Below are 25,754 nucleotides of genomic sequence, written 5' to 3'. Positions count from 1 at the left end.
GCAGTGGATCTGTAGGGATCCTTGCTGGGATGGTGACCTATGTGACTTTTGCCCAATGTTACAGAGCAGCACTTCCAATAGAAGATTTTTGAACCAGATCCTGGACATTTCTTAGTACCAAATTACAGGTGTCACTTCTACTTGTGGGCTCCCCAGCCAAGGGCTCAGTCAGCAGTCACTGATACATCTAAATATTTCATCTCTGCTTCATGTCCCTGTGTGACATTTGTCCAGTTAAGATGTGGGTAATTGAAGGAATCCAATAAAGTTTTATTTTCTGCCCTTGCTGCCTCTTTGACCTCATCTGTCTCTGCACATTATAGTCAGTGTTGCCATCCTGATTGGGCAGTCAATGATATAGACCCAGTACTACAATCTCCCTGTGTAGGCTTTGGATTTCAATCCATATGGATTTTGTGTTCCATACACATGAATCCATACAGAGTCCATCGAAGTAGTTAGTACCTTAATTTGTTTTGAGTATAAGCTCTCCTTAATGTATAGCACTAATCTACCACTGGCCTCGTTTACTCCATCTTTCATGATAATAGAGTGTCCCATTGATTGTCTTCCCTCCACCAAGTTCTCTCTGACTAGTGCTTTCGCTGGAGGTCACTCACATGATTTCTTAGACTTCTAGCATTTGTGTAGAAGTGGATATACTGCTGTTTCGGATTCTTTCTTGGCATCCTATTTAAATGAAAATCTGTTTCTTTTCCATTTCCTATTTCCTGAGTTTCTGAGTTGTCAGAGGCCCGAGTTCCTCTGTGTGGGACAGAACCAGGCTAAAAGCCAGTATATTTGGGCAACGTGTTTTGGTGTGAGTGTATCCCCCACCAAACCTGAACCTGCCAGGGCTGTACAGATAGCTCATCTAGGCTTCCCGCCACAAATCTAGGAGTTTGAAAAGCATGGTAACCCTTGCAGTGAGCAAAAAATCCTGTTCAATTTAAAGTGACTGCACAATCACAATTAAGACATGCAATTTAGCATAAAATAAGGCAAACTAGCATAAAAAAACTTATTTCAATCATTGAAGGAATTAATCCCCCCTAAGAAAAAAAGGATACTTAGAGAACAACAAAGGAAAAAATTAAAAAGGGAAAGAAGTAAAAAGTCTTCCAGGAAAACCCTGGGTGACAGCAAAATGTTAGCAGAGGTTAAAAAGAAAATAGGAATAGTTCAATACACAGGATTTATTAGTGCTCAGGGATTTTTTCTTCGTTATAGCAACAGTCCTGTGATGCCAATATTCACCAAGTCTCCATCAGAGAAGCTCTCCACTTGCCTGTCAGAAACCCTGTGTATCTGGTGTATATCATTCAAACAGAGGAACAGGGAAAACAGGGGAGTCTCTTTACTTGTTTTGCCATATACACAAGCATTTTTTTTTCCTCAGTGCTACCAGACCACAAAAAAAAAAAAATATTGCCAAAAAAATAGACAAAGTGCTGCTCTTAACTAGCCTCAAAGGAAAACAAATAGGTTGCACATAACATAGCATAGCCTCTTGGAAAGGTATCCAAATAAGAAAGACTGTAATGTGAAGGAATATGAATATATTGGGTGCAATAGGCTGAATACAAAGTATTAGCCTGTTTGGAGAATATTTATATGTCTCAGATTTAATTATAAAACGAATCAAAGTAAATGTCTACATGTAAACTTGCAGGCATAGGAAATGAACTGCATCAGAGAGAATATTTACCCTTCTGCTTGACATTCAAACTTGCCTACAGTGCAGCTCTATAATAACTAAGCAGACTGATCAGGACAAACAGGTAAAATCCTGAAATTCATAATACGTTTGTAATGAATCAAATTTCAGATAAACTCAGAGGGCCTTCTGCCTGAATATGCACCTCTGTATTTTGCTTATTTATTGCTAGAGATGCTAAGAACTTTTTTTGTTTTGATTTTGTGGCATAAGAGAAATAATTGTTCCCTCAGTTCCCTCCCCCTGGCCTCCAGCCCCCAATGTATCCTCCTTCCCAACCCACTGTTTTGTGGTTGGTTTGTATCCATTATTGTTCCAAGGTGATCCTGTTCCAAGTTGTGAACAGGATTTCCAGAAGTGGTCAGGGTTTGCTTAGCTCTCTTCCCACTGAAGTTAGTAGGAACTTTACTGATGATTTCAGCAAAACAAAGTTAAGTCAACAATGATCTTTTGAAAATTTTGGAGTTTTGAAAATCCCAGCTTGCAGTAGGAAGGATATCTGCCAGCTTTCCAAGATACTGTAGGTCATTCTTTGGGAATAAAATAAACAGCTGTTTTTGGTGTTTGTCCTTCTGAAGAACTTAACGTCCGAGGGGAATAGAGTCATTTTTATGCCAAGGGAGCATTGATTTCAATGCAGGGGTAAATAAGGTTCATGTCATGGGTGAAAGGAAAGGAATAAGGCTGAGATTCCTGTTCAGATGCTTTGCATAAAACATAAGACAGGCAGAAAACCCCACTCCCAGCTCTGCACAGTGACACAGATTTACTACTGTGCATCAAGGCCTGCACAGCAAAAACAGCATTGGCTAGAAGTCAGGACATAAATGGTGAATCAATATATTGCCAGCTCTAACCTAGAAACCTGAGACAGGGATGTTACACTTCAATATTGAGAACAGAGTAAAGGCAGGTTGTTTGCCTGAAGACATAGCAGAGCAAACTAAACCACAACCTCAGCCAGTAGAGCGGGAATGGTGGAAACGTAGGGTATGCTTTTCCCAAGAATGATGGGTCTGTTTCGACCAAGAGTGGGTCAATTGATGCATTTTGAATATCCTACTGGGCCCACTTGACATAAATAATATTTCAGCTTATCAGTGCTCACATTAGTATGGTTAACAGGGTTTGAGGCTGTGGCTGTTGATTATTTAAATCCATTGCACCCATGTGCACTAAGGATAGTTGTAGCCTGCCAAAGCTGTAGTGTCTTCATTACTGGAGATTTTTGAGAAGGTACCACACAGACATCTGTCCAAAATATCGCTGACACTGCTGCTCCTGTCACAGATCGGGGGGTAGAATAGAGGACTTTTGATGTCCCTTCCAGCCCTATTTTATTTTTTTCTTCATTTGTAATTTCTGCTGAAAGTCCACTTCATTTTCCAGGGTAGACTTTTGACAGGACAGCAGTCAAATGTTATCATCATTCAGTGTTATCTTACTTTTTCACCTGCAGTTTCCATGCAAAGGGCTAGAGCACACAGAAATACAAAAATATAAGATATGAAAATTGCTATAATAAATCTTAAGCAATCTATAGTGAAGAGAGAAAAAGGGGTGATTTCATGGTGTGATGACAGAGGTTATTGCAGAAATTCTTTTTTCAGATTTAAAGAAAAAGAGAGTAACAGAGCTAACCAAAACAGGAAGAAAAAGTATAGCAAGGCAGAAAAACGATACAGGAATGAAACTTTTCATTCAGCAGTTTCAATCTATTGTTTTTAAACTCTCTTCTCGGACTGCTGTTCAGTTAATTGGATGGGAGATGCCACATTTTGTTCTCAGCCTGCTGAATTTGTGGGGGCTGTATACAATAGCCCTTCAACTGCCTTAGAGTTCGGCAATATAGTCAATTCATTTTTCACAGAAAGAAAGAAAGAAAGAAAGAAGCTACTGTTTCACAAAGTAGCCTGCCTTATCTGGAAAAGCCTGAATTTTGAGTTTTCTGTAATCCTTTGCGTATCAATCCTGACAGGCGGTGAGTGGCCTAGCATGTTATTCTCAGAACCCCCCTGGGAACTGAAAACTTTAAATCTTTCTTAATGTTTTGACTGATATAGAAATTACAGGCCAATTTTACTAGGAGATACGTGCCAGACTTCAGATATTAGGTGAGAGCATAGGACCAGCATGTGCATAGTGAAACCACTGGAGTGAGCAATAACTTAAATCAGAACTTTGCCAGCATGTTTAAAGTTAAATGTGGCTATGACAAAACCAGACTTGCTCAAACTCCTCTGCAAGTAGGCATAGCATAGGAAAACTGACCCTGATAGCCTGAAAAGGGGGGCAATTCAGGTGATTTGCACTTACAAACCTGTTACCTTCCAAGTAACCTCAGCAACAGATTGGGTCTCTAAGCAGTACTGTTACACTCAAACCAAATACACACTTACCAAGGGAAAAGGCTTTTTTGGTCTGAGCAGGTTACAATGGCTCCAGTCATCTGAGTGGCAGCTGCAGAGAGAGGGTTGTTCTGTCTGAGAGACAGAATAGATCAATCTCTCACCTATTAAAATAGTTAACTTCCATTTCCCATCCCAACAGGAGGTGGGATTTAGGGAAATGCAGTATCTCCCACTTCCAGTATACCCTCAAACCATCATTATCATGTCCTCTTTCCCTTCTTTTATGGCAACAATGCCATGGAGGTTTTAGCCTTTGGGAGATTTTCTGTCCAAATCCCCAGCAAGTTTAAGCTGCTTCAGAGCAAATTTAAATGTGGAAACTTAGTAGGGTAGATGGAGGGCCACATAAGGCTTTTTCTGTCATTCAGTCAGAGCCTGGCTAAAGTGACAATTTCTGTCCACATGTAGCAATAATACTCTTTGAGGCCTTTGTCTTTGAACCTCTGAATTACATTTTGTCATAGATTTTTTTTGAGGAAGCACTATTATACAAGTTGTACTATGAAGTTATGCTCATTAAAGAGAGAGAAATATTTACGCTTTGATAATGTTGAAGATAAAAGGAGAAGAGTAACAGAGCGGGTGTGCTGCATATACCGTGACATTCTGTTCTAAATCAAGCTGCCAGGATATTTTTCACTGACTTCTCTCAGGCCAGGATTTTATTCCAGGTCATTCTCTGACAATAAGAAAAACTAAATAAAGAAATGTGAAACACTGGGGTTGTCTTTCTGTACAAGCCTCCTGAGAACAGAGGAGGACTCGGAGTAGATCTGAGAGTTTTGCAACCCTTCAGCTCTGGAACTGCATTGCTTAATAGACCAGGGAGCATAAAATCTTAACTTTCTGCATCTTATTAAGAACAGAGGACCTCTGTGTCATGTCTTTTCTTCTCTACAGTTACTGTTTTGGGGGCTGCAACTTTCCCTTCTTCTCTCATCTCCCCCCTGTCTTTATACAAACATGTGAATAAGGAAAGCAGAATGTAATAGGTATTCCATTTATCTATATTTCACTTACTGTATTTCACTGACTATTTAAATATTAGGTAACTTACTTCACTGACTTCAGCTTAGACCTCTCCAATATGTACTCTAAACTTAGACTACTGACAGAGGATAAAATTAAGCTAGAGTCTCCATTTTTAGATTTAGCAACATTAAAACTTCTATGATACCACTGTTGTAAAAGGAGCAGTATAGAAGTAACAAAATGAAACAAGAAATAGAAAATGGCCCCCAAAATGTGAATCCATCCACATTATGCATCATGAGGTTGCTCTTGAAATGGTGATGTGGGCTGGAAGGAGGAGTCAGTGGTGATATGACATGCAATTTAAAATAATGGCCTTTGAGAAGCAGAAATTAATTTAAGGAGAAAGGACTACAGAGCCTCCCTCACTTGGAAAGCAGTTTCAGTCACTGTTGACATTATACAATATCACTCCTACTGAGTCCAAACTATGCTTATTATTGTTTCCTTTCTTGCCAAAATTCACATTCTATTATCCTGGCATCCCAGAACTTGGAAGCTGTTAATGCAATTGGAATGAAAAAAAAAAAAAAAAAAGAGAGCAAGAAAGCTCTAACAACCTTATTTTTTTCCCGTTAATAATAAAATTAGCGTCTAAAATACTAAACCTTGTGTGAGAGAACGTATCACTAACTACTGCTCTACATTTTTCATAAAAGATAATAGATAGCTGCAACATTCTTTCTCAAAATGCTGCCATAATGATAACTTTCTTAACAAAAATAAAATCAATGCCTAAATAGCACTTGCATTTTTGCAGAAGTGGAGGCTTGGGAAGGTTTTCGTAAATGCATGTGATGCATCATTTGTAGATATCAAGGATCAGTTCTGCAAACACTTTTACACATCATTAAGAGAATTTCCAAGAGTATTCCTTTACTCTTCTTTCCACCCTTATCTTGCTACTGGCATGAACAGACAGCAGTGCTTTAACAACAGCTGAAGATCTATGTTTTTTTAATAACCTCATTGAAGTTGTTTGTGTGCTTGGGGGATAGAAGAAGAAGATGAAGCTTTTAAGTCCTGCTTCATGTTCCACCTTGAACTTGAGATCAGACAGCAGCAGTTCCAGACAATTCCTGAGGAACTGAGCTCCTGGACTCTGCAGTGAGCCAAAACATCCCATCCCCACCTATCTCCATATAAAAACTAAAATATAAATATGAGACTATGAGGCTTTAGAATACATAATACCAGTTGGTGTTCAGGGGGAGGAAAAGAAATATACAGTAAGGCTAAGTATATTTTAAGATTAAAAAAACAACATCTGCAGGTTTTACATGCAATTAGCAAAGAAAAGCCAGTGTAGATCACTGGCTAAAGAACACATGCAGTTGTGAAATCTATTTTCTCCTCAAATTATATTATCATTTAACAGACTAAATGCTGAGAGTATTCTAAACCATACAAGGAAAAGCAAGCAGAGATTTCATAAGATCCCACATTTCATGGTAGTGGTAAGTCATATGAGTATAGTTCCCAGAATGATATATTTATAGCAGTAGATGAAAACGACAATAATCCTGTTTATTTTAAGGTTATTTTAAGAGCTAACACAGTTTACAGCAGCAGAGGGAACAGGGAGACACTTTCACAGAGGAAAGAAAGCGTCTGAGAACACCAACCATAAACTCAAACACCAGCACTTTCTTTATATCTCATTCATTTATTTATAAAAACATGTGCCAATTGCCTAAGTCCATGAGTACAGTTACACACAAGATAAATTGCTTCTCATGAAAACTAGCAACATAAAAATTCCCTTCCCACCACCTCCCGTTCAAGTGGTGTTGGTGCAATCTCAAGAAATGGAGGCAAGATCTCCACTCAGTTGTACAAACCAATCCATGTAGAACCACTTGAAATCATTCCTTGGAAGAGATTATTGAACAACTCCTTTTTTCTAGTATACATAGAGAGACATAGGTCTTTACTGACATATACATTGCCTATAAGTGATCAAAGACTTTATACAAGTATTTGCTATTCATGTCAGCTTCTAATCTGCTAAGCCAAAGAGCCTATTATAAACAGGATTAAACATAACAAATAGTGAAAGTACCCCCTCACAAAGCAAACTTAACTGAATGCTGTCCAGATAATGAATTGTTTAGCACCACAACAGGAAATATATACTCTCATACCTATAAAGAAAATGCATCAGTTCTTCAAGAGCATTGGTTCTTTTCTAACATTCACATGTGAAATCCTGGCCCATTTAAGTCAATTTAGCTTGGCTAATTATTTCATCAGAGCCATGATTTCACCTCTTACCTGTAAGGTAAGAGGCATTAAGGCTTCTCTTACTCTCTTTAATCAAAGAAATGGGGTGTGTTGGAAGAGATCGAAGTCCACATGAGCAGTATTCACAGATGTAGTTTCTTCTGATTTGTTACTGGTATTGCAAAGCCATTAAAGTGCAATGGTTTTAGAATGTGTTTTTACTGACAATTGTGTTGCTTCTCCATGCAGTACAGTTATTCCCTATGACTATGTGCATATGTAATTAAGGGATTTGCAGCTGCACAACAAGATTCTGCTGATGAATATTAAGGTAATTAAAGTTATATGGTATGACCAATTGAAGACAGGCTTGGAGAAGAAATGAGCTAGATGACTGTCTTAAAAGATGTGAAAACTTTGAATCCAAATTTTTGGGGGCAAGCCATGATCTCTAACCCGTTGACTGGCATTAAGAACAGATCCAGATGAGAATCCAGTTTAATAGCTCTAAGTTTACTTTCACCAGATTAAAAAAGAATGTTATCCCTATCGATTTGGTATCCAGAACAACTTCCGTTTGTTATTTTTACATTGTCATGCTAAAATTCAGCTAGTACAAACTGAAGGCTTCAGTGTTGCTGTCTGCTACAGCTATGGTTGTCAGTCAGCAAGTTCACAGCAAATTCACTGTGATTTCATAGATTATTGTTCTAATCTCCTTTTGTTAATAAACTGCTGAGTTACTTCAGCATTCAGTTAAGACATGAGATACTTCAGTATTTCTTCTCAGCAGTTCACAGAAATGCATCACAGAATTACTCAGCCTCAGACAATATTACATTACACAGGTTTTGAAAGGTGAGCTTTTCAAATGATTTGAACAAAAAATCTCACTACTGTCTAATGACTCCACTAGATCTCACTCAGCAAAATACTGGATATCTGTTTCAGTGGATAAAGGCATAGTGGAAGGAAAAGCATAGCAAATCACATTATCAGTACAACCAAGAAAATCACACAATATTTCTTTGGCAGTTAAATAAAGCCTAGAAGTCTAAATGCCTGTCTTTTCTCTGAGCACAAACTACAGTCTCTCACGAGAAGCACAGAAAGAGGCAAAACAAATTTTCTCTTCTCACTTGTGTGAAAGGCATAAGCATCAGAAAGGAATATGGCTACCACAGCACTACATTTTGCAGTACAAAATCAAGGAAATTTAAATTCTCTGGAACAGCAAAAGTGGCTGTCTTGTTGTTTCCTAGGAAACTAAGTGGCCCAAACTCCTCCTGTGCCAAGGAACAACTGGGACATCAGGTCAAGGGCTTAATTAACTTTCTATGTGAATAACTCAGCAGTAAAAATCAGTTAGCCTGCCCAGGAAAGAAGATGCCTCTTAAGTCAATCAGGAAAGCACTTACTTGGGTGGAAAAAGCCTCCAGAATTAAAAACAAAGCAAGCAAAAAAGAAGCACTGAGCTATAAACATGCCTGATTTATAATTTAAGGAGCTAAGCATAATAAATATTTCAACCTTTTAACTCTTTCCTGTAGCTGATCTTGACTTTGTTGCCTGCATCTTATAGACACAAAGCAATGACCTAAACACAAGAAGAGGAGACAAATCCATATTTCATGTGATTTATGCCCTGACCATGAAACTGAAGGAAACAAATCTCACATACATCACTGAAAGTCATCTTCATACTAGTAGACGAAAAGGAGTGTGTAACATAGACATCACAACAACCTCTTTCAAATAGGCAAAAGATTATGCTTAAAAATCCTTACAAAGTTATGAAAAGGAGCAAGGAGACCTGCTCAAGAAACTCTTCTTCTGGTTTGTAAGCTGGTTTCTGCTTCTGTCTATCACCAAATATCTTTGGACTCCTTATTAAAAGCTGCCACTGAATCTCTCTCCTCCAAGCAAGTTGCCTTGATTTCTACGGTGAGGTCTTCTCTCCCTCTTGTTGTTGTTCACTTTGTGAGGTCCAACATAGCTTGTACAGATGACAGCAGAACTTGTCAGCCAAACTCTGCTCAGATTTTACTTCTGAAACAGGTTTAAAGCCAGTGGATTTACTCCAAATTTACATCATAAGCAAAAAGAGATTTTGTCACCAGGCCTTATTTTCTTGTTTATAAAGTATCCCTGTGACACTATGATAATTCAACAGTTTATAGTGGATCACTTTCACAAGTAATGTAAACCCACATAATTACATATCAGCGTAATGCAGATACAGCAGTTCTTTGCGGATTAGACTCTGGCTCATAATACTTTTCTTTCAAAGATTTTCATCTAAATGGTCTCAATTATAAGGAGATTTTTATGTAGATCCAATGTAAAATATTTATGGATGTCTATGGAAAAGTCTAATGTCCTATTTCCTTTTAAAAATTAAGTATGAGTAAATGTTGGAACTGTCCAAATTGTAGGGATAAACATCTTTCTTAAGGACTGAACTTTGCAGTGATGCGACAGTATCTGATTTTGAGGGTATCATCTCTTGGCAAAGAAATACCTGTGATAGCGCTGCTTCTGTATCGTGACTTCATTGGCAGACTGAAAAAGAACAGCAGATGGTTTGCAAGAAAAAAGACTTTTTTAACTAACAAATATTTTAAAAAACTAGCACCCCCAAAAATCCCAAGTAGCATTTCTGAGAAAAAAATGGATTGAAATATTATTAGTGCTATCTTTAGAATTCTTCCTCCCACATAGAGGTTCTTCTATTTTAAGTCAGATTCATTATTTTGTAAAAAAGGATTTAGATGAATTTCATGTCTGAGAACATAGCGATTAATAGAACAGACCAAATGGAATATATAGTCTCAGTATATCCAGTTCCTGACCTACATATGGCTATTATGCTGGTTGTTACTGTTTTTTTCTCCCCAGATTTCTATTCTGTTGGTAGCATACTATCCACTGAGGATTAACATCTTACCACAGGATTCATTTCTGTTTGAGACTGAATATTAAATTCAACTCCAATTTGTAAATCATAGACTTGGCAATAGCATGAAGATCCTGCATTTTGATAGTACAAACATTCTTTTATGATTAGCTTTTTATACTTTCATTGCTATTAAAATCTAGCTTAACTCTTGCTTCAGTTTTTCAAACTATAAGCACATAATTTTCATGAACCATTTGAAAATACAGACGTGTATTAGGTATATATATGCTTAAGGCATATGCTGCTTTTCAATATAGGTGCAAAAAAGGGGCCATCTCGACTGCAGACTTTATGCTCTTATGCAGCATAGCTTCAATAAGTATTCTCCTGTCAGCAATAAGGAAAGGCCTTACTAAAGGTTTTTTTCTCAAAGGCAACCTCTCAGTACTCCAGTGTGGACACCCCGTATTTCTCATGACCGCCTGAGGTCACTTCAGTCCTGCATCTGCTAGGAGTGAGCAAGTAGGACTGGGAAAACCTATGCCCATCAGCCCTTTTATACCAGCATTGAGACCAAAGCAATCTGGCAGCACCAGTTTGAGAAGACCAGATGTGGAAACAAAGGCAGAGTAACAAAGGAATTGTATCTCCCGGAGACCAGCAAAGTCCCTCTGGGAAGCACAGGATCTCTTCTAATTGTCCAAAGGTATATTTTTGCTATAAGATAGCGCACAAACATTACTCATAGTATTGTAAAATACTGTTGGGAGCAACAGACTATTACCATGAGGTAGAATAAAGACAGTTATGGACCTGGTTACAGAATTAATCCTGCCTAGCTACCTCTCTGATAACTATGGAGTTAGACTGCTCTTAGACTGTACTTCAGAACAACTACTGTGCTTTTATTATCTCACTGTAAAATACAAGCCACTCAAAAGATACCAACTTTCTATCTTTCAAAGCAGTGAAGTCAAACGCGACCCGTTGGTCAGTCTTCCTGACAAATGGAAACACATGGGAATAAAGCGAGAGAGAGGTAAGATGCAAAATAAGTCACAACAAACAAAGGAGATAAAAAGGAAAATGAAAGTTTCATAATTGAAAAATGACAAAAGAAAATGTAGGCTCCTCATTTAAAGAGGAAAGAGGACAAACATGGCCCAGGAAAGGATGAAGTGTTTAACGCCTCTCTTCCTCAGTCTTTATAATGAGGCATTGCTGTAAACAGATATAGCTGTGGCCATTAGTTTAAGCAAGGCAATAAGACTAACACAGTGTGTGCTCCTTGCTGTTACTTAATAAGAATCTTGTGTCAGAGCTTACAACCAACAGGAATGATACTTTAATACAAACAAGCAAACTAATAAGTATTAAGGAGTTTGTAGAAGGGAAATCTCTGTTTTTGTAAGAATCAAACTATGAACAATACATAGGTTTAAATCAGCATGTTTCATGGAGTGCTACATTTCATGCCAAATGTCAGAAAGAACGGTTATCCTCACAGAGGCCAGAATTATGAAATAAATAATGTTTAGGTAAGTTATATTTTTCAAATTAAAGGTCCTGATGAACTTCACTTCAGAAAATCACCAAAATGGCACTTCAACAACTGTGCATTACTGTTGAGAATTCAAAGGTAGATTCAAAGAGATTGGAAAAGATCAAACACAAGGAATATAAATATCTTTTATAAAGGAGAGCTGAGGGAATATAAGCTAGTTATTTTAAATATGCTCTCCTGGAAAAAAAGGAAAAGAAAAAAAATATTTAATTCTCATTCTATAAGATTCTAGAACATACAAGGCAATTAAAAACAGACCACATAAGTTATTCAGGAGAGAAAACAGATCTTTTCCATTTCTGCTTTTTCAGGTCAACAGTCTTTTAAATATGTTCAGCATGCTTCTGCCTGAGCTTCTCTTCTTTCCACTCACCCGCTAAAATGCTGAAGACCATATGGCATGGCTTTCTATAGACATTTTTGGTAACAATCTTCCTTTTGTTTCACTGGATTTCACTGAAGCGCGTGGTTCTGCTGAAGAGATGCTTTACCATATCAACAACAGCCACATCATAGTAGTCCAACTGCCCAGCCAATTCCAGTTTTCTTCACAGATAGCTCCACTGACTCAGTTGATTTTACTGGGATGAAGACATTTGTTCTTTAATTATATTTTTATGCAATATATTTTTTCCTTTAAACAATATACGGCTTAAAGTGGTCAATACTTATGGAATTTCTGTTTCAATAAGAGTGAAATTGCTCATGTTTGTAGTCGCTAGTAAGATGAAAAGATATTACATGAGGAGCATGCCAGTGTTTTTACAGCTTACATCATCACTTTAGAAGAAGATTTCTAGTTGTTTGGTTGCTTATGTTTTAAAAAGTTTAGATTTCTTTAGAATTTAATCTTATCTCTGAATACTGTATGTTTCCATTGGTTGGTTTGCTTTTTATAACTGTATTGCTTTGGTATTCGTGACAATATTAAAACAATACTGGAAACGGATATTATGGTTTGTATTCATTAAGGAGAGAGACACAAATTACCTACATTGCTTGATGGAATTCAGTGGTTTCACCATAAAAGAAAATTTGCACAAATGTATCTTTTGGTTTCAAGCCACTGTGGTGTCATCCACATGATAAGTGGTCATGACATTTAACCATTTCTTCAGGGAATGCATCTAATATTCAAAAATCTGGAGCAGTTTCAAATGGAAGTCATTAAAATATTTTTGATGATGCTGGTCAAACAATAGTCCTGAAGCAAGGGCAAATTTAAAAATCAATTCATAAGATATTTTGTTTATTTTTTCGGGAAGGCGTTTTCTTTATCTTTTTGATTTGATAGCTTCTGGCCATATTCTTGCTTATCAGATGTGTTCTAAATTTAACTGTAATTTCTCAATGTTCCAATTTTGCAATATTCCTATTCTAAAAAGAAATAATTTTAAAACATCTTTCTGTATGTATGCCATTGATAACAGTTATAGATGTCTCACATTTTTTAGGAAAGCATTAGGCACCATTAGAGTAAAGAGTATTACCTGCACAAAGTTTATATTTTCTTTCCAACACTACAACAAAGGAAGGTTGTTTTGTTGCTGTATGCAGTACAGAAGTAGGGATACCTATGCTAGAAGTGCAACAGCGTCTCTTAAGTCATGTCTGACTCATGTTGGTGCAAAGGCTGATTTGGGGTTATACAAATATGGGTGTTGAAATGCAGGGCTACCAGAGCACAGTGTGGCGCTTTGCATGTGCAGGCTTGGTTACAAATGTCTGCACAATTTTGTCCGACCCTTTTGGAAATCTCTCTCTTATCAACTTATATCATGACCACATTGTCATTTCAATGCTTGGATGATTAAGTATTAAAAGGAATACAAAGGGCATACATTGCTGAGAAGTAAATCCTCACCTTTTTTGCCAGATTTTCTCTCCAATTATAAATTCTAGTGAAGTCAACACAAGAGCTGTATGTGCATGAGTGTGGGATGGTCTCTGACCTTTAAAACCAAAGTTGTCCTGAGAAATACAGGTAAACAGATACTGCTTTCTCCCTTTGATCCAGTTTGAACCTCAAGTTTATTTGAAGAGCATTTAGGTCTAGTATACATGATACACTGAGCTACTAACATTGTTGAGCTACAAACACTTTTCCCCATTCCCTCTGTTTGAGTAAACCATCTTACAAAAATGTATTTCTGCCTTGCGACTGACCCCTCTGCTGTACTTGTGCTCTCTTGGAAATGCCTACACACCTGAACAAATGATGAGCCTAGAAGATGTCATAGACCAGTCTACATCTCTTAGGGTGATTACTATTTCTTTCACTGATAGTTTTTTGTGGTATGCACCTATCACGTGCTGTTACTTGAGAATAGCAAAGCAATGAGTGGATAGGTGTTTCCATACTTACAGACTTCTAATATGTATTTTCTAGCGGTTACAGTTTTTGTGGGATTTCATGGTTGTTCTAATAACTACATCTTCTTAATATTGAATTAGGAGGATTCTTTCATCTCTAATTCACACAGTGAACTCACTGGAGCATTTCTAGAACTCTGATCCACAACTTCTTATTAGAAAGAAAGAAAGGACTTGATATATCCACTTAGCTACTAATAAAATCATTTAAGAACAACAGAAGCATGTATAGAATAGCAATATTAAAATCTCTGGCACAGCCGCTCCTGGCATGGGGGAAAGTCCTGCCCTTGAACTGTTCCAAGGAAAGTCCTGCTGACTTTAGTGAAACATCATGTGGATGCCTGAAAACTAACAGCTGCAACTCTCAGATTAATGTATTATTCTGTAACCCTAAAAGAAGCTGGTAAGTCTAGATCTGCAATTTTATATCTCCATTATAGGCAGAAACACCAAGCAATCAAAGACTAAAGGCAAATGCCCTCACATACATGAGGAAGAGGTGCAGGTAGGGACTCATCTTTTTAGATGATGCTCTTAGAGATCCAAGCTCTAAAAAAAAGGTATCACAATTAGCTGCCACTTCCAGAAACAAAAGCCCGTAGCTTTGATTTTGAAAATATACATGCTTATAGTTAAATGTGCAAATAGCTCAACTGGCTTCAACGTGATGCTATAAATTAGGCTCATTCCTAGGGTTTTTGTTTGTTTGTTTTATAAGAACTGGGACACAAGTAATAGAAATCACCCCGTGGGTCAGTCTCTCTAGGTCACACAATGACTCATCTGCTGAGCTGATAACAGAACTGTCTCTGCTGGATCTGTACTGTTTTCCCTGCATTTCTGGCACCAGGCTCACTGCTAGTTCAGTTTGATCTGCAAACTTAACACCACCATCTGCTACCACTCAAGTGATACAACTCTTTCCCAGCATTCCTGATGTCTGAAGTGCCAAAAACTGAGGTTTTATAATTCGTCAAGTGCTTTGAAGCTGGAAAGCGCTAAACTACATCAATTTTATGTCCAGCCTGCCTCACCACTTGCATAGCCCAAACTGGAGTTTGGAGATCTGTGAGCCTGACTCTGTAGATACTTGAAAAATACAAGAAAAAAGAGAACACAAAAGTCACTCCAGGGAATATATGTTTATGATGGTAGCCATAAGATACACATCCCATTTATTCCTACTGACTCTAGCATAACAGAAAGACAGAGACAAACACGATTGACTTAAATCATAAAAAAGGTGAATCAGAGTCTTGCCAATCCTGAATGCAAAGGGATAATATAAATCCAGAGGATGTAAGCAGGAAAGTTAGCATGGACAACACAACTTAAATGAAAATATTATCCAGACAAAGATGGAATAAATTCCGGTTAAGCCTACCTAAAAGGAAGGCTTAAAAAGACCACTTTTCCAGTTAAAACTGCCCATATACCAAATTAGGAAGGCTGGAAGAACAGAAGAAGAATCTGAAGACAAGACCATCACAATTTGTTAACTAGTTGCCTTTGTTCCAGATCTACATCTATTCTAGCTCCTTTATGTCCAGTCCATGCTGAAGGGAATAGTGAGTGCCTGAAAGGTGTTGACCATACTATGAGAACAAGGGAATATAGATTGACTTCCACAGCAAGTGGAAGACCATCCCAATCTTACTCTTTAACAAATCCCCCAAATAAATCTCCAGGGACTTGATCTACAGGTCTCTTCAACCTCGTGGAGAAAGAAAATGAAGTGGAAAATCCTACAATGGTAAATAGTTGTAAATTACAAGGAGAAGGACCTGAGCAATGCAATCTAATGACAAACTTAGGGCTGCTCTGAGTGGGGGTTGGACCAGATGACCTCCAGGGGTTCTTTTCAACCCAAGTTATTTTGTGATTCTGAGTAGCAATCACTTTATTTTACTACCTTGTTTAACTCCTGTAATTTGGCTACTCTAATTGCATGAGATAGAAACACATATTGAGAAGAAACATTTGCTCCTCTCATGTTCATATACTGACAAGAAGAGTGGGAAGTTACTATGCCAGCCATGAATATAAAAGTGTCCATACTAGCTTACGCAAAATGACTGTCAAAACCAGTACTCTGCCTCCAACAACAGCTTAAGAAGGGGATAAGAACAGATCAAACATTCATTGATTCTTCCTCTTCTCAATGTTCAATTATCATAATAGAAATAATAAATAGAAATAATAAACAAAGGATTGTCCTTTATCCTTCCAGTTGCATCATTCTTTCATACTCAAAAAAAAATTTCAATAAATCTGTCTTCTGCAACATAAATGCATTAACAAAGATATTTCAGTTTTTCCTTATCATGACCCTGTTGATAGAGCATTCCCCTTATATGAGCTTGTTCAGCATGTAGTGTTGTGGACAGTACGTAGTCTTCTGTGGCAAGGCAGCAGGAGAGGACTGCCCGTTTGCTTTGTCCTGGCCTCAAGGGGTTCACCATGAGCTGCCTGAATGGAGGGGAGACTGCACCTTCCCTCAAAGCAGCTGAGCATGCTTTCCTCTCAGGAGAGTAAAAATAAGATTTTCCTTGGAAGCTGAAGGAGATAAACATTGGCTATTGCAGTGCAGGAAGCCACTGAAAAATCACTGACCTGACAGCAAGCAGTTTGGAAGGAGGGAAACGGTCTGTCTCATGGCAGACAGCAAGGGAACTGATCGTCATCTCTTCTCTTTTATTGTGTCATGCAAGCTATGTTTGAGTTTTCTGTTTAAGAAGAGTTAAATCATTCTAGCACATTAGATGCTGAAATTCCCTTTGGTATTCTCTATGGTCTTGTTTTAAGGAAAAAGCACAGACAGGTCCACCTCAGAACTGGCAGATCTGAGGTCTCATGATCCCGCCCCTGCCCAATACATTCTTATCTGAGAAGAAGCCAGGTGATTCAGACACCAAGAAATTAAATTAAGATGACCATCTGGATATAGAAATAAAATCCTGCCCAGGGCTTGGATCTATATTGGTTGAAGTGAATATATAAGGCTTTCATTACAATTGTTTTTCCTTTAAGAGCTGGAGAGCATCTGTAAGACCATTGGATAAGGCTTAAAGTGAAAACAACTGCACCATCCCCAAAGATTTCGATAATGGAGGGGAACCCCAAATCTGCAAGTGTGATTTGTTGACATCTGCTAGGGGATAGGGAGGATGAATGGGCAGGTCTGCTTTATGTTATGTAGAAGTGGCATTTCTGCTTTAGTGAAAGATAAAGAGAAGAAAACTCTGTAGTTATAAATAATATAAACACGTCTAAGGCCAAAAAACTATTTATAAGTGAGACCAGAGTGACTCATTGGACTAAACTGTAGCTCCATCAAGTAAAAAGAGACAAAATCTCTGTAGAAGAGCTGGATAGAGATGGGTGAGGGTCAGAAAAAGCTGTGTTTCCTTCTCACTGCTTTCCTAGTCTACTAAGAGCTGAAATAGCAAGGGCATTTGGGACAGCTACTAGAGGAGCTAGCAGAGAATATGGTGTTGGGGACATGAGTGAAGAACAGCTAATGGAAATGGTCACACTGCAGCACTGGATTAGATCAGTGTAAACTGTGTCTTGCTACCCAGCCACCCTAGATTTAGGCATCCTAATGTAAAAGTGAAAATTCAGAGAGTGGCAGGGCATGGCCCACTGGCCTAACAATTGGCTCCTCAGTAGAAAAGACTGTGACATTATTACACCTATAGTTTAAGAATTGCTTACAAAAATAACCAGTTTATCTACCTGGTTAGTTTTCTTTTCTGCATTTAACTAGCATATTGTCCATTAAACCATTTGTCAGAAAGAAACAAAAATTCAGTTACCTTTGGAAATGTTTGTCTAGGTTTCCCACAATCTGTGCGGAGGGCGAAAGATAATGTTCTGGTAGTGACCCTTTTAAATTCAAGCTCAGCCTTTGTTGCTGACAATCAAGCCCAGGAAGAAGGGTTGTACATGTAATCCCCAGTTTCCTGTAGCGAGTATCCCATCTCAGCAGAGATGGTTGCAGAAACCCTGGCAGTATTGTTATAGTATTGCTAAACTAATAGAGTCAGGGGGGACAGGAAAATGCCTCTGACGAAGCCAAACCTGGGAGACTGAGCCTCTCTGTAGGTGCTTCTGGCTTCCTGATGATCCTCCAGAAGCTGTAGAAATCTCAGAAATCAGTAGATTTATTCCCACAGCCTATTCTGAGTCAAATCTTCCTTCCCCAAAACAACTTCACATGAGAAGTCCCAGAAGAATTTGTAGATAAGCTTTTTCCCTTTCTCTGTTCAACCTCCCACCCCTACTTGGCTTTTCCGCAGCACACAATAAAAGCATATGTAAGTATTGGCAAAAGACAATTGGATAAACATTGCAGGACCCTGGTAGATCTGCTAGTACTTGTAATTTGAGCTTAGCTGGCTATCATCCTTTGGTGTGAGAAGATCTCCCACAACCATTTTCATTCATTTAAAGAGAGCTGAGAAGCCAGTCTCATGGTGTGACCTTTAACATTGCTCAGTGCAGCATTTAGCTGGAATTGCATATGCAGGTCTTCCATAAGAAGATCTGCTGGGGATTTAGAGTAGGACAAAACTGCTGCTTGGACTAATGTGCTGAGTAACATGCCATACGGCAAGGCTTCTGAGATAAATGATGGTCTGTACAGATGCTCCTTGTTGGACTGCAACTTGCACATTCAAATACAGAAGAGAAATCCACAGCCTGCTGAGGGCAGTGGGAGTCCTCCCACTGTTTCCAAGAAGTTTTAGAGCTGATTCAATAGCTTACTAGCCTGCTTCAAGAAAACATGCACATAAACATCAGTATTTCTCCCCAGGGCTTTGCAGATACTTTTTTTTAACTCAGTGGACACTTCTTATATATACGGTAAATTCCTTAGATTCCTATCCTTATTTATATTTCTCTAGTATTCAGCACAAAAGGAACTAAAACTTGATCAGGTCTTTTAGCTTCTAGTAATGTGAAAGATTAATGTAATCATCAAATCGGTTTGAGCTCTAGGAAATCTGAGGCTGGTTCTGTTATTCTCCACCATCTAAAACATATTGAATGCTATCTATCTTTTGGCTGCTGAGCAGTATGTGCTGTTCAAGGATATTTGGGGGAATGAAAGATGTTACATTTTAATTTAATAAATTGAGCCTTCTAATACATTTGGCTGAAAGGACAAAAAGAGCTTTTTGATGCATAAGATAAGCAATTATATCCACACAGCCAGGCTGTGAGAGAGAGGGAGAGAGATGAATTAACTGCAGATAAGACTTTTAAAAGCCATTAAAAAATGAAAGCATGTTTAGAAAATACCTTGCCTTCTAAAATAAAGATCAAGTTGGAAGAGATTGTGAAATAGATCTCTTACCAAATTTCCTGGTAAGAGATTTTAACTTATGGTTGGAGATTTTCCTGGTTGTTTTTTGTCATAATTGTTTTACTCATTAGTGTATGTACACAGAACTATGCAAGTCACTGATATACAGGAGGAGCGAATGGACAAAAAGTTGCTGGCCAGTTGTGTGCCTTTAAAGGCTTCAACTGATCACAGATGCAGCAGATAACACGGCGATTTACATATGTGAACCCTGTCAGCCCTTTGAGGCTTGTAATTATTCAAATTAGACAAGATCATGGAGTTTGCAGAAAGAAAAAATGGCATTAGAGCCTTGAGTTCCTATTTTCCTCATATTCCACTGATAATCCAAATTTTGTCATGTCTAGAGTTCTTCAATATTGAAATTAAATGGAAAATATAGTTTGGCAGCTCACTAATGGTGTCACTATCTGTAAAAAAGTGGATGTAGTTTTAAAAGAGGGTGCTAACATTCAGCCTGCTCTGCAGACCAATTTGGCTTTTAAGTCTGGTGTGGCTGGTTTTATATTATACTGATTTTGAGTTGAATTTCTTTTTTTTTTTCTTTTTTTCAGCTAGGATTTGTGCTGTCAGGCATTTCTCTTTCCTTTGTTTCTATATTTATATGTTCCTCTATTTTCTGTAGTGACAAAGAATGATGAGATTATTTTCAATATTTTCAAACTTTAAATCTATTTATGTATCAAATTACCAGAGGAAGGCTTGCATTTGGTTTCAGGTAGTAAATTGATTTTAATATAAAGCCCTTGGAAAAATGTGCTTTGGAATGATATTTTTCCCATATCCACTGTGCTTTCTACATCCTAGATCTCAGGAAAATGTGATTAAATATTTATTTATTTCTACTGTAATGGAAAAACTGAAAGGACTAGATTACTACTTGAAAATATCATTTATGGAACAGGATTTAATAATCAGTAGTTTAAAAAAGGCCACAGCAATCCATATGAATGATCCAGTAGACCTTTTCTGCAGCAATCTGAATAACTTGACTAGGTTTATATGAGAAAGACATGAACTGTTCCTGCTGAGTAGCTCTTCCATGAATGATCTGCTATCTCCCGTGTAGCAAGAGACCTTGGTGGCCTCAGTTCACGCCTGCCATGGGGGATAGGGCACAGATTGGCCTTCTGCCCCTGCAGAATGAATTCTCTGCTGCATGGAAGTGTGGTCCCCGCAACTCACTTCTAAACAAGCAGTGCTCCTGTTCTCTGTTGCTGCTGGTGGAGTTTGTTTGGCTGCAAAGGAATGGGCTAGAGCTGTGGAGTGGGTGAAGGCCAGGCAATCTCAACAGGAAAAAGGACTGTTGATAATTATTAGACCTCTTGATAAATAATTAGATCTGTTGAACCAAAGAAAGTAAGTGATGCAATCATCAATGGTTCCACAAGAAAAACGAGTTTGAAACTCAGGTTTTTGCAAACAAGTATAGGCACAAGCACTTTTAGGAAAAGGTAGGTCTGTGCTCTCAGACAAGCTGAACAAAAAATTTCCTTCTCTTCAGAGTATTAAGGATGTAAATACCTCAAGGTAATCATTTTTCCACTGATTTTTTATAGGAGACTCTGAAAGGATCATCTTTCTTTGCAAGGTTTGATTAGTTATCTTCAAAGCCAAACATTGAAAATACAACTTTCAAAATAAAACATTTCAGCCAAAAACATTAAAGTTTTCACACTGTCAAAAACAGAGACCAGCCAGCATCTCATAACCTACCTATGTCAGAAACAAAGCCAAAGCCTTTTCCTGTGATCTCAGGAATTCAACTCAAAATGCTGAGACCTCATCCTGAGGAGACCTCATCTTACTTTCAGAAGCAGATCTGGGGGACAAACATAAATAGGTGAAATCACTTCCCTGCAGCATTTGGCAAGGAGCTAAATGTGCTAGAGACAGGACACATCTTTCTTCTCCTCATCTCCTAGCTCCAGGCTCTGCCTTGCTTTCTCATATAGTGTGTAGTTAGTCTCTGAACCCAGGTGGCACTCTGGGCTATGAGATTAAGGTACGTCAGTGTCTATAACCAGCAGCACATGAGGGAACAACATGTTTAATATTGCATCAAGCTTCCTCTGGCTGCCATGTGGAGTGACCAGGTGTCCTCACTGGGGACCGCATGAAGCCAGGAAAGCCTTGAGCTTGCGGACTGAAAGCTGTGGCGAGACATTCTCCGCAACCTACAGGGATTTAGGCCAGTGATCTGAATTCTACCCCTAGGACCAGGAACCATAAAGTTAGGTTGTATAAGATTAACATGGTGGGATATAGTCTGTAATCCTGTGGTAACTGATTTCTATTCTTAGTGAGTCTTGACATTTTTCAGTTAAATGTACCTATAAGAAATCGGCAATGAATAATGAAAGATGAGTTGCTTGGTAAAAAAAAAAAAAAAAGAAAAAGAAAGAGCAAAAATAAGACTTGGGGCTACTACAAAAAGAGCTGCCTCCTCTGACAGGACATTCTCTCATAAGTACTCTAAATTGTTTGCCCAGACTGCTTTTGCAATCAAAACAAGAACCAATCTGAATTTCAGAGGACTTATTTTAGTTCTGGGTTGCTCAAGGAAGTCTGTAAAATTGTTTGTGTTACTAAATATAAAGCACAACTGAGAAAATGCAAGGGCTGATATAGCAGATATTCCCATTCTCAGAGACCTCTTTGAAATCAGTGCAAGGAATCCAGAAGAATCATACTTCAAATCAGATTTTTTTTTTAATCTGAGATTACAGTGCATTGTGCTTTTTTTTTTTTTTTTGATATTTTAAGATGTTACCATAAACTACGTGTTTGATTCACTTGACAAGATAGACTAGATGGGAAAAATGGCAAAAGACATCAGTAAAGAATACACTTATTTTAAAGAGTGGGCTGTAAAGATCCCCACATAGTTTGACATCAGAAACTGCTACTTCTCTGATTTGCAGTGCCTGAAATCCATGTCTCTGGAGAGGGCTGGGACACTGGCAAAGAGAAACAGACTCTTTCTGACCCTTCTTACCTGTGAGTCTGCTAGCCTAGTTCCTGGAATAAAGACACTAGATTTCTTTGTCTTTGTTGTTGTTCTTTTTGCTTAACAGAGACTGTTTTCTAGGCTGTTTTGTTAGACTCTCTGTTTGAACAACCAATCATTAACTTGATTTCTTTAGAAGAAGAAATCCAAAATATCAAAAGCTGTGTACTTTGAACAATGACTCAAGCGTGGCATTCTTAATTCCTTGGATAGCCAGAGAGATATTAAATGCATTTCAGGCAAAACAAAATGTCACTTTCACAACCAATCTGAAAATCCAAGTAAGTCAACAGAAAAAATGAACCAAAAAGAACAAAATTTCTTTCGTTGCCTCAGGATACTTGATAATAAGCATTCAAAGAGGGATACACAGAAATTAGTAATAACGATCCAGGGGCCTGTCATGTACTCATACACACATGAGCAAGGCCACTGAAACTAATGGATCTAACACATGTGAGTAAAGGTTTGCAGGACCAGGCACCTGATCAGCAATATTTGCTACTGCTCTTCTTAGAGTGTACAGAATTTTGGAGGGGATGGGGTGAAGAAAGAGGGAAAATACCATAGGACTGGGAAGGTCATCTAAATAAATCATAACTAATGAGGCATCTGCCATTAAAAATAAATCATCACTACTTTGTCACTATCCAATTTCCCATTAAATTAGTTTCCAAATATGACATCAGGTCCAATCTTTTCCTACCAGCGTTGATGCTTTATTAATGTAAAATGCACTGGAAGGATAAAAATGTTCAATGTGCATTAGTAATCAGATTAAGAATCAGTAATCAGACTGTTTTGAAAGGCACTCCTCTTGGTGTGTTCTCATGCCTGTTGACATTTACGCTATACAAAGAATAAGCTAAACAACTAACTCCTACTTGTGCACCTTTGGCAAGGTAGTTGTGATTCTTCACATAAGTAATTGTTGTTTGTTTGTTTCTTTTTACTTATATACACTGTTAGCAGAAAAATAATAATGTGACACCGACTGTCAATCCAAGAATTTCAGAGCAATCTAACAATTTTATCTTAATTAAAATGTTTCCCTAGAAAGCATCATTTTCCCTGAACACACTGCTAAGATATGCTAGATGACATTATCTTCCTAATAATAATTTAAGAAAATGCTGTCAATATCACTGTTTTAGCAGTTAAGCTACTTTGGCTCCACACAGAACCTGCTCCCTTGTGTCCTTATTGCAGATTTCTTGTTTTCTTTGGAATTACATTGTACTGAACTACAACAAACAGTTACATAAAAGTTAATAGTGCTGTTTGATCAGTTGCTGGTCTTTGCATAGCTAGCCTATTAATGGTTCCCTTTCCAACTGGCAATATATGCTCACTTACAAAAAGGATTCTTCCAGATTTAAAATAGTTGTAATAGAGAGCAGAATTTGGCCCATCATATAGCTATAGTATGCCTATGTAGTTACAGCATAATGGCACGACCGTCCAGCCTGGTATATAGGGCTGGGAATAGGTATAAGGAATCCTGGCCTCCTGCCCCCATGACATAAATTTAACCTGAAAGAATAACTTGAGAAAGCACTGTCAATATTTCATTTTTTAAAGGAAAACTTTTATTCAGAAAAGTTAACATACTCTTGGTCAAGTGGGTGTTAATCTGAATATGTCTGAGCTATTGAGGTGTCTCAAGGCAGCTGTGCTTCAAACTCTGAGCAGCTATATTCTCCGATGGGTCAAGTTTCTCAGTTGGACTACGTTTTATATATTCCAGATCGGGCTGTGGTTTTATTGCAATGCACAGCCTCAGGAAGGGCTATGTTGTGTCATGGGACAGGTAGTGCCATACTCCACCCTGTCCACATGAGACATCCTTGTGAAACAGATTGGTTTGGATTAATATTGAACCAGTTGAAACTAAATGTTTTGATTAGATTTTCTAAGATGGGAAAACAAATATATTCAGGAAAATTTACATTTGAAAATATGGTAAAATTCCATTTGCAGAGACTTGACTGATCTGCTGTTGAAATGTCAGTGTAAAGCAATAATTAAAGGTGCTGGAGACAACTTCTAACAGCACAGAAGACGTATAAAATGTGTTTGGAGCTCCCCCCTTTAAAAGTCTCTGCAATATCCATCCTTGCTACATGGGCTGGGTCCTGGAGCTGAGAATTTACCCCTTAGTCCTTACCTCTTTTAATTCCTGACTTAAATTATGTGAATGGAAGTTTAGTTTTGCTATAGAACAAGATTATTGGCATTTCAAGGTCTTGGGCTGTTCAATAAGCCTGAGATTTCTGTGGGAAAATAAATCAGTTTCCATGAATTGGAAAAAAATAAAGTATCTACAAAATGTGCCTGTAGAATTTGGAGGATGACCCACAAAGTTTGACTTGCTTGCTTGTTTTATGGTGCTCCATAAAACTGTGTTTTGTTTAGAGTTTGGTATTAAGTAGTTTGATTGTGACTGTAGATGGGGGCCTTTTTCATTTGCATAATCTTCTCATGGGACTACAGCTGCTAATTTGGTGATTAATTATCCATATTACACACTGTTTATTTGACCATGCCTAGATTAATTTCTTTTTCCAAGTAAATCACATTTAGATATGAATTTGCATATCTTGATTACATTTTAATGCCTTGGCTATCATTGTCTCTTCCCTGGGTACCTCATCAGATTAAAGAAGAGTGCTCAAGCAGGGAATGATGGAATGTCTTAAATGACATTGCATATCACTGGACAGACCATGCACATGACCTCATTTTAATGGAAAATGCATTCCTTTTACAATCAAGAAGATGTTTTTGATATCTAAACTGCAGGTCTTTTGAGAGTTTTGTGCCACTGTTACTCAAGGAAATGTTTCAAGCAGGGAATTTTAGTGAGGTAAAATAAAGAAAATAATCAATATATGTTTACAAATAAAAAGATACTGAAACTCATAGATTTTCATCTGGACTCCAGTTCTTGCAAAACTTTTCCACTTTTATAAGAAAAATAATAAACAGTTTTCTATGGAAAGCTTCTCCCTAATATAACAGTGGGAATCATCACATGCATAGAATACTGATACTTTTTTTTTTTTTCCCAAATTTGGTTAAGAATGCAATATGGCAAGGCCTTGAACATATTCCAATACAAAGCAGAAAGCCAAATTGTTTCTGAAACAAG

At 37.8% G+C, this 25,754-nt stretch overlaps 1 long non-coding RNA gene across 3 annotated transcripts in view; it reads right to left on the bottom strand.

The window, feature by feature from the left end:
- Positions 1-6,692: 6,692 nt before the first annotated feature.
- Positions 6,693-25,754, bottom strand: part of LOC112985498 (uncharacterized) — a 113,462-nt gene continuing 94,400 nt past the window's right edge. The window contains exons 5-7 of one of the 3 annotated variants that reach the window (XR_010388722.1): positions 21,310-21,415; positions 12,220-12,427; positions 6,693-9,945 (exon numbers count right to left, since the gene is read on the bottom strand). This is a non-coding gene — a long non-coding RNA (uncharacterized LOC112985498). The remainder of the gene's footprint in view (positions 9,946-12,219; positions 12,428-21,309; positions 21,416-25,754) is intronic. The other 2 variants (XR_010388728.1, XR_003259763.2) reach the window with 2 other exon arrangements.

The sequence above is a fragment of the Dromaius novaehollandiae genome, chromosome 1 (genome assembly GCF_036370855.1).
Source record: "Dromaius novaehollandiae isolate bDroNov1 chromosome 1, bDroNov1.hap1, whole genome shotgun sequence".
Lineage (NCBI taxonomy): Eukaryota > Metazoa > Chordata > Aves > Casuariiformes > Dromaiidae > Dromaius > Dromaius novaehollandiae.
The sequence above is the reverse complement of the archived record's forward strand: the minus strand, read 5'-3'. Positions and strand labels throughout refer to the sequence as shown.